Source organism: Crocodylus siamensis, chromosome 10, assembly GCF_052110815.1.
Source record: "Crocodylus siamensis isolate JL-2025a chromosome 10, ASM5211081v1, whole genome shotgun sequence".
Taxonomy (NCBI): Eukaryota; Metazoa; Chordata; order Crocodylia; family Crocodylidae; genus Crocodylus; species Crocodylus siamensis.
In genome coordinates this window covers 45,327,872-45,347,430 of record NC_143404.1, presented here as the reverse complement: position 1 = coordinate 45,347,430, position 19,559 = coordinate 45,327,872, and the positions used below count along the sequence as shown (strand labels likewise).

The 19,559-nt window shown below is 45.8% G+C and overlaps 1 protein-coding gene across 4 annotated transcripts in view; it reads right to left on the bottom strand.

The window, feature by feature from the left end:
* TOX2 (TOX high mobility group box family member 2) overlaps window positions 1-19,559 on the bottom strand; it is a 384,827-nt gene that overhangs the window by 226,770 nt on the left and 138,498 nt on the right. The gene's annotated exons all lie outside the window — the stretch shown is intronic.

Sequence of the window (19,559 nt, the reverse complement as noted above, 5' to 3'; positions counted from 1 at the left end):
AAGTTCTTCCTTATGTCCAGCCTGAAACAGTCCTGGAGAAGTTTGTGACAGTTTGACTTTGTTATCCCATGGGGTGCTCTGGTGAACAGGCATTCCCGCAGATCCTGATGTACACCCCTTATATACTTATAGGCAGCCACCAAGTCCCCACGGAGCCTGCACTTTTCCAGGCTGAAGCGTCCTGTAGCTCTCAACCTCTCATCATACTGCCTGTTTTCCTTCCCTCTGATCATGTGCATGGCTCTTCTCTGGACTCTCTCAAGCTTCTCCACATCTTTTTTAAATTGTGGATCCCAGAATTGGATATAGTACTCGAGCTGTGACCTCACCAAAGTCAAGTACAGCAGGAGGATGATATCCTGGGATTTGCTAGAGAAGCACATATGGATGCAAGCCAGAGTTTTGCTCGCTTTGCCAACTGCAACATCACATTGGTGGCTCATATTCATCTTGTGGTCAATCATCACCCCCAAGTCCCTTTTGGCTGTGATGCTAGCAAGCTGCCGAGCCTTTGGGTTTTTGGGTTTGGGTTTTTCTTCCTAAGGTGGAGTACCTTGCATTTTTCAGCATTGAAGGCCATCAGGTTTTTGTCCACCCATTTTCTGAGCCTGTCAAGGTCCTGTCCTCAGGTGTGGACACATTTCCCCAAAGTTTGGTGTCATTGGAGAACTTGGCCAGTCTGCTTCTGACACCAATCTCCACATCATTAATGATGATGTTGAAAAGGATAGGCCCAAGGATGGAGCCTTGGGGAACTCCACTGGTCATGGCACACCACAATGATTGACTGCCATCAACTACCACTCTCTGGGTCCAACCTCAAAGCCAATTCCCCAGCCAGCAGACTGTGATGTAGCTGAGGCTGCAATTGGCCAGTTTTTCAATAAGACAATCATGGCATACCACATCAAAAGCTTTTTTTAAATCGAGATATATAATGTAAATCTCTTCTCCTTTGTCCAGATGATATGTCACCTGGTCGTAGAAGGAGATGAGATTGGTCAGGCAAGACCTACCACCAACAAACCCATGCTGGCTACCCCTCAAGCAGTTGCCTTCATCCAGTTTGTCAAGAATGGTCTCTTTGATGATTTTTTCCAAGATCTTCCTGGGGATAGAGGTCAGGCTGATGGGCCTGTAGTTCCCCAGATCTACTTTCCTCCCTTTCTTGAATATAGGTACCACATTGGCCTTCTGCCAATCTTCTGGCACATCACCTGAGTGCCACGAGTTCTCGAAGATCCATGCAAGTGGTCGAGCTATGATGCTTGCCAGCTCCTTAAGTACCCTGGGGTGTAAGTTGTCTGGGCCAGCTGACTTGAAGGTGTCCAGCCTCTCAAGGTGTTCCTTCACATGGTCAACCTTGATGAAGGGTAACAGTTCTCCTTCACCCTGGACATCCCATACCATATTGAGCAGGGTCATCCCTTGGGGATGGTGAAAAACTGACGCAAAATACCCATTGAGCAGGTTGGCTTTTTCCTGGGCGTTGGTTATCAGTTGACCCATATGGTTTAGCAGGGGTCCAATGTTACTCTTGCTTTTCCTCTGTCTCCCCACATATCTAAAAAAGGACTTTTTATTGTCCTTGATATGTGTAGCCAGTTAGAATTCAGTTGCAGCCTTGGCTTTCCTGGTTCACTCCCTACAGGTGTGGACCAGTACAGAGTACTCCTCCTTTGGGGTGGATCCAGTCTTTCATCCTTTAGAGGCCTTTATTATTAGGCACAGGAGGTCCACTAATTCCCTGCAGAGGCAAGAGGGTTGCTGTGCCCTTTTGCTGCCTTTCCTCCAAGATGGGATAGACATTGCTTGTGCTTTCAGGATCACTCCATTGAGGAGCAACCACTCTTCCTGAACTCCCCTCCCCTTTGGGTCGTGGTCCCTTAGGGCCTTGTCAGCAAGCTTCCTGAGCTTGTCAAAGTCAGCTTTCCTGAAGTCGAGGACTTCTGCTTTGCTGAGTGACCTGCCAGCTTTACGGTGAATGGTGAAGGTGATCAGCTCATGGTCGCTGTCTCCCAGCTTCCCTTTGATCATTAGGTCACTGATTAAGTCATCCCCCATTGCCAGTACCAGGTCGAGCAGTGCTTTGCCTCTCACCAGTCCATATACTTCTTGAGTCAGATAGAGCTTATCCATGCACATGAGAAAACTTTGTTACTGTTCGGATGTAGCTGAGTGCTCTTCCCACAAGATGTCAAGGTATTTGAAATCTCCCATGACAACCATGCACCTGGAGTGTGCAGCCTCAGCCAGTTCTCTGGTGAATTCCTTGTCAAGCTCTTGATCCTGGCTGGGAGGTCTGTAGTAGACCCCCACTATTGTGTCCCCTGTACCTTGTTCACCATGGATTTTGACCCAGAGAGTCTCCAATCATCCCCCCTCGGTGCCAATGTCAGCTTCCAGGGATGCATAGCCTTCCTTGACATAGAGAGCTATCCCCCTGCCCCACCCCTTTTGTCCACATGATCTCTCTTGTACAAGGTATAGTCATCTATACCTGTGGCCCAGTCATTGGTGAAGTTCCACCAGGTCTCCATTACCCTATGAGATCATAATCCTTTTGGTTTAGCAGGAGGACCAGTTCCTCCTGTTTGTTCCTCAGGCTCCTGGCATTGGTATACAGACATGTAAGTGTCCCATTGGGGGCCCTTGCCTTTCCTAAAGATCGCTCTGGGGCTGGGGTGGGAGTGGGTTCCTTTAAGTGCCTTAGCCTGCTGGGTTAAGGGAACCCACCCCTACACAGAGATGTGTGAAATGCTATTTAATTGTGTTGATATAGAAACCAATATCACTCTGTTAGTATGAACTGTGTATAGAGAGGCTTTTTTATTACCTAAAGGTATGATTTGTATGCCTACTACCAATCTATCAGCCCATTTCTCCATATAATTTTCTCACCATTCAGTGCCTAGTTAGCTGTCAGGGAAACACAAACTGCTTAGAAAGGGCCTGGCTGAACTGTCAATTCACCTATAGCAATGGTTTCAGTATTTTAACTTTTGCCTTGCTCTCACACATACTTCACTGATGGAAGAGCTAAGTATAGACAAAAGCAACAGCATTACCGCACCCAACAGTCCTCTTCATAAAACAGCTATAACCTCTCTAGTAGGATGTCTTAAATGACCCTTTCCATTGTTCTGCACTGTGTATCTCATTCACTGTACAAATTACATTGTACTGCTCTGACTACAGTACCTAAGTGGGAAGGCACTGCCTCTGTGGATACAGGAAGGTCTAGGAGTCATGACTGATCCCTGCTTGAATACCATGCCTCGCCTTGTGATAGTTGGCAAGTTATTCTCTGTGCGTGTTTACTCATCTCTAACATAGGAATAATAACTACTTAAAGGGTACTGTGAGGCTTAGTTAATTAATGTTTGTAAAGTACATTTACATTCTCACTTTAAATGGAAAATATAACAGTCTACTATGCATTTCAGATTACACTCTCAATTTTCTTAACTTTTCCTTCACAGAAATTCATGTTGCTGCATGTTTTGAATTGCTGAATGTTAATGGGACTAGATCTTCATTAAAGACCTTTCTTATTCAGAAGAGAGTAATATTTTTTGAAGGTACAGTCCCACATCTGTCTGATGTTATACCAGACACTGAATCTATATTCATCAGGATTTTACATTATTTAACTCCTTATCATTGTTTTTTAAAAAATGACAAAGGTGAAGAAGGCATTCTGCCAATTTTATTAGACACAACAAATCCCTCACTCATTCTGGGGGTCAAATGTCCACAGTCATTTAATCAAATGTCAAACTGTATTAATACCATGGCTCCTGTTAAGGGTTGAATTACATTGCACATCTGACTCATTTCTGGGGTCAAATGTCTCTCTTATTTGATTGAACAACAGGAATTATTTTCAGAAAGAAGTTTATGCCACTGTGGTTAAGCATCTGTCAGCATTTTCATTATATTCTAGGCTTCTATATTCAGAGGTTTAGTCCTCAGTTGTGACAGACTCTTTCTGACAAAGCATGACACAACGTATAGCCAGGACCAAAACTGTTTAAAGCAAGATCAGGAGAAATGTCAGACTGTCTGGCTTTACAAGTTATATTGTTATTTTTGTTTTTTATATACAGTAACAGCTCTATTACATAAGGAGTTAAGTGTATGCAATAAGAGAAAGAAAGCAGGTTCAATGAGGTCCTCTGTTTCAGAGTAAGATCCTGCAAAAGCTGCTTAGGACATAATTATGCAAGGTGCTATGATGGGCTGACATCAAGGGAGTTGAGCCAGCACTCGGGAGCCAGGAGCAGCGGGGAGAAGAGGGATCCAGGCACACAGGTGTCCCACACACACTTGTGCCCCCTTACCAGACCTGAGGTGGAGGCGAATGAGCAGCAGCAGAGCCAGCAACGGGGGCAGCAGCAGCTGATCCCCCTAAGGTAAGTGGGCAGAGGGACCAGACGCAGTTGAGCTGGATCTGGACAGGAAGCCCCCCAGATCCCTCTTAGCTGAGCCAGTAGGGAGCCGCACTCCCAAGCCACGCTGCATGAACAGAGCAGGAAGAGCGCGTCGGCATTTGAGTCGGCGTTCGCGCCAGCGGGTGAGCAGGAAGGGCCAGGAGGAAGACTCCTACTAGGGCAGGGCAAAGGCATTGCACTAAGCTAAAAACAAGCAGCAACTCCTATGATGGATGGTGTTGACATGGAGTGCTGCCAGGGCCCCTGCCCAGGGGGAGCAGCCTACCCAGGGCTTGTCTGAGGCCTCCACCCAGACAGAGCCCATGGGGGAGCTGGCATCCCCCCACCCTCTGGCATGCTGGGGTTGCCCAGCAAGGCCCGGGGGCCAGGGATTGGGGACCCCCACACCTGTCCTGCAGGCGCCTGCCTTAGGGCTCTGGAGGTGCATGTGAGGGAGCTCCAGGAGGAGGTTAGCAGGCTGAGGGGAATCAGGCAGGTGGAGGAAGAAATTGATGACTATTTCCTTTCCCTGCAGGGCCACACACCCAAGGAAGAAGCACCTCGGGAAGTTCCCTCCACTGCAGAGTGGCAGATGGTCACCTCCAGAACTAGGGCTTCTCGTAACACAGCAGTACCAGTTCCTCCAATCCAGCTGGAGAACAGGTACGAGGCCCTGGCAACACTGGAGGAGAAGGAGGGAGAGGAGGCAACCAGAGAGGAGGCAACTCCACACTCCGAACAGGCTGAAGGAGCTAAGCAGTCCCAGAGGAGAAAGTGTCAAGTGATCGTCATAGGCAACTCCATCCTGAGAGGTACAGAGGGCCCCATCTGTCGCCAGGACCCCTCGACACGTGAGGTCTACTGCCTACCCAGAGCAAAGATTCATGACATGACGGGGATGATCCAGGCTGTGATCCAGCCCACCGATTACTGCCCCATGGTCCTAATCCATGTGGGTACTAACGATGCGGTCAGGAGAAGCCCTGATCACCTGATGGCAGACTACTGCGCTCAGGAGGGGCATGCTGAGGATAGGTGCACAGGTGGTATTCTTCTGTTCTACCAGTGAGCAGACATGGTAGACGGCATGAGATGTGCATCACAGAGACCAACTGGAGGCTTCAGGAATGGTGTCTTGAGCATGTCTCTCATTGTGATGTGCGGGTCGTTGTCAAGGAAACCAAAACTAGTTAGAGGGGACTAGTAGGCATTGGGGGAGTCCCTGTTCCCTGGAGCACTACCAGGAGTGACTAGAAATAACGTTCACAAGCTAGCAGAGGGTAGATTTAGGCTAGATATCGGGAGGTGCTACTTCACTGTCAGGGCGGCTAGGATCTGGAACCAACTTCCAAGTGAAGTGGTGCTGGCTCCTACCCTGGGGGTCTTTAAGACAAAGCTTGACAATCACTTTGCTAGGGTCATTTGACCCCAGTAATCTTTCCTGCCATGGCAGGGGGTCAGACTTGATGATCTGCTCATGTCCCTTCCAACTCTACTAACTATGAAACTATAAGTTGAAGGCTTGTTTGGAAGGGATGCTTATTGCAGGATCAGGCTCTCCATCAGCCTGGGCTAAATCCAATTTAACCTCTATGTGTCACTCAGATATCCATGTAAGTGACATTTTTTGGCAGTTACAGAAAGTTTGAATTCTACTTGCTTTCACCTGAGCAATGTCAGAAGACAGTGGCCATGCAGGTTCTAAGGCAGAACAGAATCATCTTGGCATATATGTGATGCTGTGCAAGTTCCAACCAGCAGGAAAAAGGAGCAACTGCAGCCTGACCACTTCTTAGCCCAATAGCCTTGTAGGTTATGCTCATGTCCAGGGAATGGGAGCCCCCCATTCCTGGGTGCTCTTAACTAGAGGGGTTAAAAGCAGCAGATGGAGTTGCAAAGCAAAGCTTCCTAATCACCATACTGTTAGCTAGGCATTACCTAGAGCACTTTCCAGCTCTCCTCTTGAAAGCTGGGCAGTCAGGAGGGGAAGACGTGTGGAGCCAGAAGAATGTGGGCAAGCTAGAAGGGCAGTTCAATGAAACTAATGCTATTTGGAAGGGAGGACTGCCCTAGTTCCTGGGCCTAGTGGATTTTCTACCCCTTGAATTTTATATTTATAAAAGGGACAAACAGCAGTAAGATACTCTTTACCTCAGTGGTTCCCAACCTTTTTTATACTGCAGACCGGCATGAGAGCAGGATGGGATGCACAGAGCCAGCTGTCACCCTCCTGGGGCTGCCCCATTGCCCAGCTTTAATCCCACACAACTGCCAGCGGTGGAAGCCACGCTCCCAGGTGGACAAACCAGGGTCTGAGCAGGGGGCTTGTGCCACAACCTGGCAGCCAACCCTTTGCAGCTCGGTACCAGGCCACAGGTCAGTGACTGGGAACCTCTGTTCTACCTCACTGGAGGTTTGTCTAGAGCCGCCTTCTTTCTGGGGGAGAATCCTCCCATTGTCTTCCTAACATGCTGAACACAAATATCTTCCCCTCTTGGCTGCCCAATGGACAACTTCAAGAGGACAACAGAAGAAAAGGACATGAACCATGCCCTTGTCCTCCTACTTTACCTGTGGCAAATTAAAGCATGTTTTTGATGTTTCTGGCATTATGGTAGTTTTGTATGAAGGTTGTTCCCAGAGTTTTTAAGAACATTACAAACAAACACTTGTCTAGGATAGCTTAGATAGAAATGACCTTGCCTTGAATGGGAGTTGAACTAGGTGACCCCTAGTTTTCTGGAATTCTATAAGTACACAGCCCTAACCAGCTGGGGTTTGCACCTGGGAAGCAGGTGATATAGGTTCAAAGCCCCTCTTGGCAAAACAAAGACCTAAAACCTGAGTCTCCTTCTCCTTGGGCAAGTGTCCTAACCACCAGACTACTGGGCTATGCAGCAGGAAGGGCTGCCTTCCTCCTGGCAAATATGTTCAGTGATCCTAATCCATCACTGGTAGAAACAGAATGCAAACTGTGCAGAAGTTCCCAGAACTGTGCTTAAACAGCTATGCAAGTGTCACTTAGGTACATAAAGATTTAACCTCCTGTGCCTCAACAACCGCATTTGTAAAATAAAGATAATCTTTATTTTCCTGACAGAAAGTGGAAGGGTCAAGAAACTTAATTAATTGTTGGTAAAGTACTCACAAATCCCTGGATAGAAGGTGCTAAGAACGTGCAAAGTATTGTTATCATCAAATTTCAGTTACACACAAGATTCAAGGCAGCCATTTAAATCCAAAAGGGTAAAAGCCATTACATAAAACACTTTGATTCAGTCAATCTAATCCCCTTTTGGTAGTTTGAAACAAAAATGCAAGCAAATGCAGCATTGCACTTATAAACATCAGCTCTGGGAGATAAACAGCTCCAAGGGATAAGTAAGACAGTTATTTCTTAAATCTTATAGAGAGATAAGGGCAGATTCTCCTAGGCATTACACGACTGTAGTCACACATTGGTGTAATTTACCTAAGTTTAAAGAAGTTAACAGAGGGTGTGGATAAACACACATTTGAAGGTACAGACAAATGTACATTTTAGATGCTATAAAAGGAAAAGGGGTGCTGCTAGGGGACCACACAACAGCTACTGCATGATCTATTAGTGAGTCAAATGAGCTAAAATCACCATAACTTTAACCTTCAGTGAAGCAGGGTTAAGGTTGGAGCAGTTTTCCTAAACCACACATACTACGTGGATATAAGAGTTCATTGTAACAGCTGTTATCAGTACTGTATCCCCTGACATCAGTATAACTGTTTGTCTGTACCCAGAGTGATATCAACATCAAATTCATGTGACTCATGAAAAATCCACACAATATTTCTTAACTAAAGTTTTACTATGGATTTTTAGATTGCTTTAAACAGCTTGTGAGCTGTAAAGCTGATTACCCATTAACAAGTTTAAACTTCTCAGCCATTAATGCTGTTTGACTCAAAATACATACTCTGCCCACCACTGAAATGTGCTCATCTCTGGAGTGAAACACTGTCCCCAAAGATGTAACAATGCAGTGGCCCAATGTATCAGTTTAGGACAAAAACTGCGGAATACCACATCTATTACTTATAATGGCTATTATAATTAGTACATATGATTTGTATTTACTGCTATGGAACAGAGTTTTTAATGGATCCCAAGGTGTACTTTAAAGGCATATTTGTTCTGGTGATCTACCTGTCTCTCAAATGAGATTCTGAAGCTGTGCTGCTGCCATTTAATATACTCATTTAGAGCTAAACAAGGGTTAGCAAACAATAAATAATGTCTGAAGCACTCATTTTAATACAACAGTTGTGTTATTAGCAATGAAGTCATGACCAGTGCAATAAAATGCTCTTTCGTAAACAAGCAATAACATGAAAGTAAACAGTGGCAGGGTTACAGACTAGTGAGGGTGAGGAAGCTGGTAATACAAACCAAACACCCCCACAGACTACTGTCATTACATCAGGTAAACCTCCTTCTGGCAATCCTAGGTATGAAATATGTTACAAAATCTAATGATACTACTGGTATCCTCTCAGGGCATGCAGTGAATTCCTCATACTCCCTTCAGAGCTCTCTGCTCTTCCTTCCTGCTGGAACCAGTGATCTCATCTCTCCCTTAGTTACAATTAGTTATGTACTGAATGCCAGGTTAGGCAGGAGAGAATCACAGTTCTGTGCCTGGATGGGTATCCAAGTCAGCCTAAGTCCATTCATGAGGCTGGAAATATGTAGGCTGTAAATGGGCATATAAGAGGCATAATGCCAACATTAGCATGGTGCCTTTCACTTCATATCTTGAGCTTGCATATGTAAAAAGCCTTTCCTCTCTCCACATCTACATTCCTAACCCCATCCCTTCAGTATACATAGACAAGAATGACACTAAGATGTGGGGGGATGTGGGCACGCTAGAAGGAAGCAACAGACTACAATCAGACCTAGACAAGTTACAAGGGTGGGCGGACGAGAATAGGATGGGATTCAACACAGACAAGTACAAAGTGATACACCTCGGGAGGAACAACCAGTACCATACCTACAGGTTGGGGAACTCCCCTCTTGTCAGTACAGAGGTGGAAAGGGATCTGGGGGTCATCATTGACTCCAAGATGAACATGGGCCGGCAGTGTGGGGAGGCAGTCAGGAAGGCCAACCGTACCTTGTCATGCATCCATAGATGCATCTCGAGCAGGTCCAAGGAGGTGATTCTCCCCCTCTATGCGGCACTGGTCAGGCCGCAGCTGGAGTACTGCGTCCAGTTCTGGGTGCTGCACTTCAGGAGGGATGTGGACAGCATGGAGAGGGTCCAGAGGAGGGCCACTCATATAATCAGGGGGCAGCAGGGCAGGCCCTATGAGGAGAGGCTACAGGACCTGAACCTGTTCAGCCTCCAAAAGAGAAGGCTGAGGGGGGATCTAGTGGCCTGTTACAAATTAGTCAGAGGGGATCAGTGGGCATTGGGGGAGTCCCTGTTCCCCCGAGCACCGCCAGGAGTGACCAGGAATAATGGTCACAAGCTGGTGGAGGGTAGATTTAGGCTGGATATCAGGAGGCGTTACTTCACGGTCAGGGTGGCTAGGATCTGGAACCAACTTCCAAGAGAAGTGGTGCAGGCTCCTACCCTGGGGGTTTTTAAGAGGAGGTTAGATGAACACCTTGCTGGGGTCGTTTGACCCCAGTACTCTTTCCTGCCATGGCAGGGGGTCGGACTAGATGATCTACTCAGGTCCCTTCCGGCCCTAGAAACTATGAAACTATAAGAATGTAAAGATTTGGCATCAAATGAAGTTAACTAGCTAGCATCACTAAACAATGCTCCTTGAGATGCTTATCAAAATAAGACCTTTGTGTCTTCCCCTAGCTCCTCCACATTTTCTCATGTTGCCTCTTGATCTCCAAACAGCTTCTTACCATTTTCCTATCCAGCAAATGTTCACACTCTCCTCAAGAAGCCATACTTTCCTTTTCTAGGGAATACTTCTCACAATGTCCCCAACTGCAGAGATCTGCATACTGTCTCATGCATGAACTGTTCTCTCATGGAGGATATAAATCCTTAAATTCTAGATGGTCAACCAGGATTTTGAAGTATCCAGAAGAAAATACAGTAACCCATCCCAGGTTTTGTATTGAGTTTATACAATCTGGAATATGACTTCTGGGCCATGAGCTGCAGAACCCTGGTCAGATGCGAGTTATGGATGAGCAGTGACAATTACATTGGACCCAATATAGTTTACACGTTCCCTGATGTAGCTTTACCAGATTCTATTCAAGCCTCCAGTTGATCCGATTGTCTGGTCAAAAGGTAAGCCCTGCAGCACTCTGCCATTCCTTCAATTTCCATCTTTTGTCTCCCAGAATATTTTCTTTTTTTTCCACTTTGTCTCCCTTCACTCACTCTTTCCCTGTTGTCTCTGTTTGCCTCTCATTATCTCAATAAGGTACTTCCAAGCTTCCTCAAATCCTTTGTGCTGAGGCCCGCACGTAATAAACAGTAGAGGAGGCCCCAACAGGATGCTATAACACAAGAGTGTGCTTTGCAGACAATATGCTACCCTCTAGATCAGAGGTTCTCAAACTGTGGTCCACAGAGCACCACTGGTCCACGAGTTCCATTCAGGTGGTTCACAGAAAGGTGACCTAAGGCTAAAGCTGACTAACATTTCACCTGGCTTCCCAGAACTTTGCTCAAAAAACCAGGCACATCCATCGCATTAGAAAGGTAAGACTACTGATATTAAAATATGAGTTGTGTACTTTGATTTGCAGAACAAAAAACGTTTATTAAGTGGTCTGCCAAGACCCTTCACAATTTTCAAGTGGTCTGCAAAAAAAGTATTTGAGAACTACTGTTCTAGACATCACGGAGTAGGAGCACAAAATGATACTGCATATTCATTCAGTAGAGGCACCAAACATGGCCCCCACCTTTCCATGTAAAATTGACTATAAAGATAGTTTATAGGACTGCAATAAAAAGAAGCAAAGATAAGAAGCAATAACAGGAAAGCAAATAAAAACCACAAAACTGTCCCAGCAGGTGTACAGGTAGGGCAGCTGACAGAGGACTGCTGGCAAAACAAGAAGTGAAGAGAAAAAGAAACCCTGAGCTTTCTCACAGATTAATTAACAGCCAGAGGGTCCCAGACAGCAGAAATATTCCCACAAAAAAAGAATGGAGAGTAGAGAAGGCAGCTAAACTGTCATGCAAGTCAGACTGTGAGGCCTAGGACTGGGCTGACAGAAAGCAATACAGAGTGGTAAAATATGCATACAGCATGGCACAGAGGAAGGAGAAGAAAACAGCTAGAGGATCCCAAGAATTGGCAGTTTCTTTCCTGCTTCCATAACTGAACATCCATTAACTTCACCTTGTGTACAGTAGTCCTTCTTCTTATACTGGTCTCCTCAAAGCTCTCCCAACCAACATGTCTATTTTGATAATTTCTGTGATGTTTTCAATCATTCCTAGTCTTCTGCAACCTTCAGCATCAAACAGCTTTAAAAGGTATCTCTACCCTTGAAAAACAACATACTGAGTGGCAAGGTAGGATCAGAGAGGGCTGGAACTCTAAGGTCTCCCTTATTAAGATTAAGCTTGTTGCCTCCTCAAGGTTCTTTTCATAAGAGATTAAGGGAAGACTTTAATAGATATTGTGTGGATCCTTCCATGCATCGATTATGGTTTTTGGAAATTTACAATGTAATTAAATACAACATAAAATTTAAAAGGTACACTGGGAAGTACTTTGCCATTGTTAGACTGCAGTGGCATCCAAGGAAGTGGTAGGTATGTCAGAAACATAAGAGGATACATGTTTAAAGAGCTTATAGATAAAACAGATAAAGAGTGGTGATTGGCAATGGAAAAGGATGCATCAAAGAACTAACATGACCAGTGTGATAAGGGATGATGTAAGGCACGCAGCCTACTACTTTTATTATAAACATGTATCCACATAAAGCAAGATTTTCAAAATAATTTAATTGACTTAGAAGCACAACTCCCTTTAAGTTACAAAGACGGTTATGTCCCAGACTGGGATGTTTTGTAAATTTCACATATTTGTTATCCTCAGAAGACTCTCTGCCTCATAATAATTACTTCCTCCTTTTATTGATAATTTTATTTTTTTAATATTTTATGCTTAATAACCAGGAATCAATCTCTACTTGCATTAATCAGTTACTAGACTTTTATATGGTTTTTAATTTAACCTACATCCAGATAAAAATTTCATATTAATCCCCAAGTGCATGTTGTTTCATTTTCTTGTTAAAAAGTCATCTCCTCCTGAACCCTGGAACAGAAATCTACTTGTCACCTCCTAGCAATGGTTCTTATTCTGGTTTCCCTCAAGCTGCTCACACAATAAGGAAGCAAGATGTCACAGGGTCTGAGAGATGACTGCATCTATATAAAACAGGAAATATAAATTGTTCCTTTTGGCTGGATTACAGGTCCTAATATAACCCATTCCAATGCATTAGAATTTATATTAAAAAAATGGCGAGGTGAGTCAGATTACCCACAACAATTAGACCTTCAGACCACTGTTGATTAAATTACTACTAAGTAAAATTACTACTCCTGCTGAATTTTTATAGCATAGATTATCAAGCATTCTTAGCCCCTCTTAGCATTCAGCATTAGTTCATGTGCTTTGGCCTTAATCCTGAAAGATGCTGAGTACCAGCAGTCCTATTGACCATGATGGCTTCAGTTTACACACTTCAAAATCATTGATTCTTCTGCACTAACCTTGATAAGCAACAAATAATTGCCCATGGGTGGCATTGCGGGTGCTTAGCAATTCTTGATCAGGTCCTCATTGTAGAAATTATTTTGTAATTTCTAATAAAATCAAGTGATTTTTTTAAAGGCTTGCCCCCAGCTCATCTACTGATAAGATATATCTCTACCCTGCCTTCTGCCTAACTTCAGAGTAAGGTGGCTAACTACCTCTCTCTCCACAGTTACACTCTGGTGTTGGGCAGCTAACCTGCCAGCTGCAGTGCAATTAAGATCTGACTGAAGTCAACATGATCTTGCACATGTTAAATATATTTCAAATTATATTGTTGAATTGGAGCACAAATACTCAGTGCCTGGCAGGATCAAGCTTTTTTAGAAAAGGTATCTAGAAAATCTGACCTGCATCAGAGGCACCACCTAAAGCCACCACCTAGACAATAAGGCACCACTCTTCAAAAAGGGGAGGAAGAAGGACCTTGGAAACTATAGGTCAGTTAGTCTTACCTCGATCCTGGGCAAGCTTTTTGAGAAAATTATTCTGGTGCATATCCACGAGGGGCCAGCAGGGGAGATTATGCTTAGGGGCAATCAACACGAGTTCATTAGCAGCAGGTCCTGTCAGACCAACCTGGTGGCCTTCTATGACCAGATCACCAAATCCTTAGATGCAAGGGTAGCAGTGGACATAGTTTTCCTGGACTTTCGAAAGGCCTTTGACACTGTCTCTCACCCTGTTCTCATTAAGAAACTGGGGGACTGTGGTGTCGACACCCACACAGTCAAATGGGTCACCAAGTGGCTGGAGGGCCGCACCCAGAGAGTGGTGGTGGATGGGTCATTTTTGACCTGGAAGGACGTGGGCAGTGGGGTTCCGCAGGGCTCGGTCCTCGGGCCCGCACTGTTCAACATCTTCATCAATGACTTGGACAAGGGGGTAAAAAGCACCCTGTTCAAATTTGCTGATGACACTAAGATGTGGGTGGATGTGGGCACACTAGAAAGGAGGAATAAGCTGCAATTGGACCTAGACATGTTACAGGGGTGGGCGGATGAGAATAGGATGGGATTTAACACAGACAAGTACAAAGTGATGCACCTGGGGAGGAACAACCAGCACCATACCTACAGGTTGGGGAACTCCCCTCTTGTCAGTACAGAGGCAGAAAAGGATCTTGGAGTCATCATTGACTTCAAGATGAACATGGGCTGGCAGTGTGGGAAGGCAGCCACAGATGCATCTCAAGCAGGTCCAAGGATGTGATCCTCCCCCTCTATGCAGCACTGGTCAGGCTGCAGCTGGAGTACTGCGTCCAGTTCTGGGCGCCACACTTCAAGAGGGATGTGGAAAACATGGAGAGCATCCAGAGGAGGGCCACTCGTATGATCAGGGGGTAGCAGGGCAGGCCCTATGTGGAGAGGCTATGGGACCTGAACCTGTTCAGCCTCCACAAGAGTAGGCTGAGGGGGGATCTAGTGGCCTGTTACAAACTAGTCAGAGGGGACCAGCAGGCATTGGGGGAGTCCCTGTTCCCCCGAGCACTACCAGGAGTGACCAGGAATAATGGTCACAAGCTGGTGGAGGGTAGATTTAGGTTAGATATCAGGAGGCACTACTTCACGGTCAGGGTGGCTAGGATCTGGAACCAACTTCCAAGAGACGTGGTGTTGGCTCCTACCCTGGGGGTCTTTAAGAGGAGGCTAGATGTACACCTTGCTGGGGTCGTTTAACCCCAGTACTCTTTCCTGCCATGGCAGGGGGCTGGACTTGATGATCTGCTCAGGTCCCTTCCGACCCTAGAAACTATGAAACTATGAAGTTAAATTCAGTTCTCTCTGCCCCTTGCCCATGCAGTGGGTGTGCATTTCATCTAGGAGTCAATAACTTATGAGTAAACTACTCACAAGTAAATGCTCCCAGGCAAATGTCTATGTGTGCAGGGTCTTGGGAGCAGATTTGCTGCTCATGCCAGAAATATGCTCCTGCCCCTGCCGGCCCTGCACCAACCCCTTGCAGCAGCTAGGGGGAGATCTACGCTCTCCCTAGGTGCTATCCCAGGGGCTGACAGGGAGTACCTGGCCAGGAGACAGCTGACTCCTGGTAGGGGCTAAGACATTGCTTCTTGCCCCCAGGGAACTGCCTATTGGGGCAGGGGCAATGTCCCCCTGCCCTGGCAGCAGGCAGCTCCTGGCCCCAGCTCCCCGACTAGGAGCAGGGGACTTGGAAAGAGTGGAAAGAGATGCAGGGGACGGGCTAGTCCCAGTGCCCTGCCTCGATCCACCAGTGGGGCAGCTAGCAGTGAGCCCCCAGCTGGTTGGGAATTCCCCATCTAGTCAAATCGGGGCATGGGACTGGAACTGGGACCTGTCCCTCCCTGGGACAGTTCCCAGACTCCCTGGGGCTGGAGAACCCGTTGACTGCCCAGCTCTGCAGGGAACAGGCTGGAGAACCTGTTCCTCACCCAGCTCTGTGATCATGGATCTGAAAGGAGCTGGTACTGGGAAAGAAGGATCCCTCAGTCTCGGTACCACAACTGCAGGACTCGGGCTGAGAGAAAAGGATCTCCCAGTATTGGCCCCTTAACTGCAAAACTGGGGCTGAGAGATAAGGATGTCCCAGCCCAGGTCCCATGACCATGGGACTTGGGCTGGGAGATAAGGATCTCCTAGCCCTGGCTTCAGGATCACAGAGTGGGGGCTGGGAGCTCCCTGCTGCCAGAGCAGGGGAATATTGCCCCTGCATCCCAGCAGCAGGCAGCTCCCAGGCCAGGGAGCATTTTCCCTCTCCCTGCTTCCCAGCTGACCAGCAGCACATGTGCTCCCCGTCAGAGGCCTACATATGTGCAGTCACTAATCATGAGTAAATTTGCTACTTGCATTTTCAGGTAGCAAATTTACTTGTGATTAATGCCAATTACTGTGCAGTAAGCATCTGTACATGTAGATGCAGATGCTTACTGCACAGTAATTAGCTCTACTCCACAGTAAAGCATCTTGTGCAGTCACACCCAGTAAGAAGTACTTGGAAGCCTAAGGTGGAAGAATACTTTTAGGGAGCTCACACTGTATATACCAAGTTCTGGGTTACTAGTTCAACTTTTTTTGTGTTTTGTTTCTTAAATTGTTTCTGCCTATTTGCTCTAAACAATTTGCTCCTGTTTGCTCTGTGACTGCCTGTGCATTTATAACTTCTGAATCATTCTACAACTGGAGGTTCACAATATAAACTTCTCAGAAATCTCAGGTGAAAAGCATCCCTCTCCTTCAGTGCTTTGCTTTGATGGTACACTGGGGTGCATCTACACCAGATGCTAACTATGCAGTAGTCTAATAATACTGCATAGTAATGCGTCACAGCACAAATGGTACTAATACATTACCGTGCAGTATTATTAAGTTACTGTGCAGTAGCATCACTAAAAAGGCATGTGCTGGCACTATTGTGGAGTAATGCTGGTTACTGCACATTGATTTAGTACTTGATGTACAAGCACTACACTTAACACACAGTAACTACGGCACATTAATTAACACGTAGACACATCCACTGTCATCTCTGAGAACTTATAGAAAAATGTCTGTCTTGGCTGGCAAAGATCCAGCAAGCTCGTGTACTCTATTTCCAAGAAGGTAAACAACAGTTTTGCTTGTCTCCAGTTTAACATTTGTTCTACATTATTTTCAATATCTGATTTATATATGAAACAAATGATTCACTAACCTCAGAATTTATACTGGTGGTAAGGTACCTGACAAGCCTCAGTAGCAGGAATATATTGTAACATCACTCCAGAGAGCAGACACCAGTTTCCAGAAATATAAAAAAATCATAATATTTTGTGCCTGGATAAAAATCTTCTCAAGACTGTAACCTCATATTTGTGATGCAGCAACATAATACATGTAATTCAAAATGGACATGGGTTCATTTTGCTAGGCCAATAAAGTGATATGTTGATGAAGGTTTTTTAAATTTCAGAAATACTATTAACAGACTTGTATTTTTTCTCAAAAGTTAACAGGATCTAATGATACATTTTCAGCAATAAGAATATAGTGTCAGCCACCTTTCCAGAAGCATTGAGAACCATTGTTGCACTGCCCCAAGACCTTAGTTTATTAGAGACAGGATCTATAGGGTTAAGTACAAACAGTCAAAATCCCAAGGCTGAATTGTTTCAACCTTTTCAAGTTAGTCTAAGATGCATAGATTGAACCGAGGAATAAGTGAACAGACATTCACTTTTGATTCCAGAAATGCAGCCACATGCCTGCAGTGGCTCAGGCCAGAATCTGCGGGGACTAGAGAACACCTCCCACTCAGCTGGGGCAGACAGCTTGGGTAAAGGATACCCTCTCCACCCTGTGGGGCGGGGGAGGTGCAAAGCATCCTGGTATCCTGGTGGACTGTGAGTTAACTTGAATCTGGAGGGGATCTGGGACAGAAGCTCAATAAATTGATTTAACCTAAATCAGTTAAGTCTGATACTATATCCATGCAGGCTTATCTTAAATCTGCTTTGGCCATTTTGGAAGTGGGTTATGTGCACTGAACTTCTGTTGTGTTACAGATTTGAACCAGTTTCTCATCACTTATACCAGTTTGTGTGTGATTTAGGTCTCTAGCCTACAAGTTATGCAAATGGAACCTCCTGTTTTCTTCTCCTCTTACTTCTCCTTTCTCCTCCTCTGCTGAATCAGTGTCCATCCCTTCATGTCTAAGGTCAGATGGAGTTTTGAAGGCCCAGACATTCCTTGCTACACGGCATGAGCCCTATACAAATTGGAAGATTGGGCCAAAAGAAATCTAATGAGGTTCAACAAGGACAAGTGCAAAGTCCTGCACTTAGTGTTGCCAGCAGGGCAAAAGAAGTGATTGTTCCTCTCTATTCAGCACTGGTGAGGCCACATATGGAGTACCAAGTTCAGTTTTGAGCCCCAGCACAGACAGAATGTGTACAAATTGGAGACAGTCCAGTGGAGGGCAACAAAAATGGTGAGGAGGCTGGGGCACATGACTCCTGAGGAGAGGCTGAGGGAACTGGGATTATTTAGTCTAGAGAAGAGAAGACTGAAAGGGGATTTAATAGCAGCGTTCAACTACCTGAAGGGGGGTTTGAAAGATTAATAGATTCATAGATTGTAAGGCTGGAAGGAACCTCACAAGATCATCAGGTGCGTCCCCCTGCACTAAGCAGGAAAGACAATTGGGGTCAAGTGACCCCAGCAAGGTGACTGTTCAGTCTCCTCTTGAAGATTTCCAGGGTAGGCTACTGTACCACAGTCTGGACACTCTAGTTGCGAAGTTGTTTTTCCTAATGTTGAGCCTGAAATGGTCTTCCAGCAGTTTTTGACCATTACTCCTAGTTTTGCCCAAGGGTGCCCTAGTAAACAGTTGTTCACCGAGCCCTTGATGTACGCCTGTGATGTAGCGGTAAGCTGCTACCAAGTCCCCTCTCAGCCTTTTTTTTGTCAGGTTGAAGAGTCCCAGTTCCCTCAGCCTTTCCTCATATGGCTTGCCATGCAAGTCTCTGATCATACAAGTAGCCCTTCTCCTGACTCTCTCAAGCTTTACTACATCCCTGTTAAAGCATGGTGCCCAAAACTGGATGCAGTATTACAGCTGTGGTCTCACCAATGCTGAGTAGAGTGGGAGAATCACTTTGTTGGTTTTGCTGGAGATGCATCAATTGATGCATGCCAGGGTATTGTTAGCCCTGCTGGCTACAGTGTTGCACCGCTGGCTCAAAAAGATGGAGCTAGACTGTTCTCAGTAGTGACAGATGATAGAACAAGGACCAATGGTCTCAAGTTGTAACAAAGGGAAGTTTAGGTTAGATATTAGGACATTTTTTCTTACTAGGGGGCTAGTTAGACACTGGAACAGGTTACTCAGAGAGGTGTGGACTCTCTAAGACCTGGCTAGACAAAGCCTTGGCTGGGATGATTTAGCTGGGGACTGTCCTACTTGGAGCATGGGGTTGGATTAGATGACCTCCTGGGCTAGGGACAGACATTCAAAAAGCTGGAGCTCAAACGGATTCACTCTTTGCAGGTTAGTCAAATCTGGCTACACTGAACTGGTTTGCAACAGCATAGACATTCCCTCCGGACTGAAGAAATGCGGGTACATGCTTGCAGTGGCTAGAAGATGGGATGGGGAGCAGGATGCTAGAGCAGCCCTCCCTTACCTTCCACAGTGCTAAGCTGAGGAGGGGTGTGGTCAGGCCCTCGCAGGATACTCTGATTAGGGAGGGATTCCATTCCCCTCTCACTGCTCCTCACCAGTAAGGGAGCCAACAGGGAGTTGATAACACAGCATTTAGCACCCCATGAAGAAAACAAAAGTCTTTCCCATTAGTTCCCATCTAGT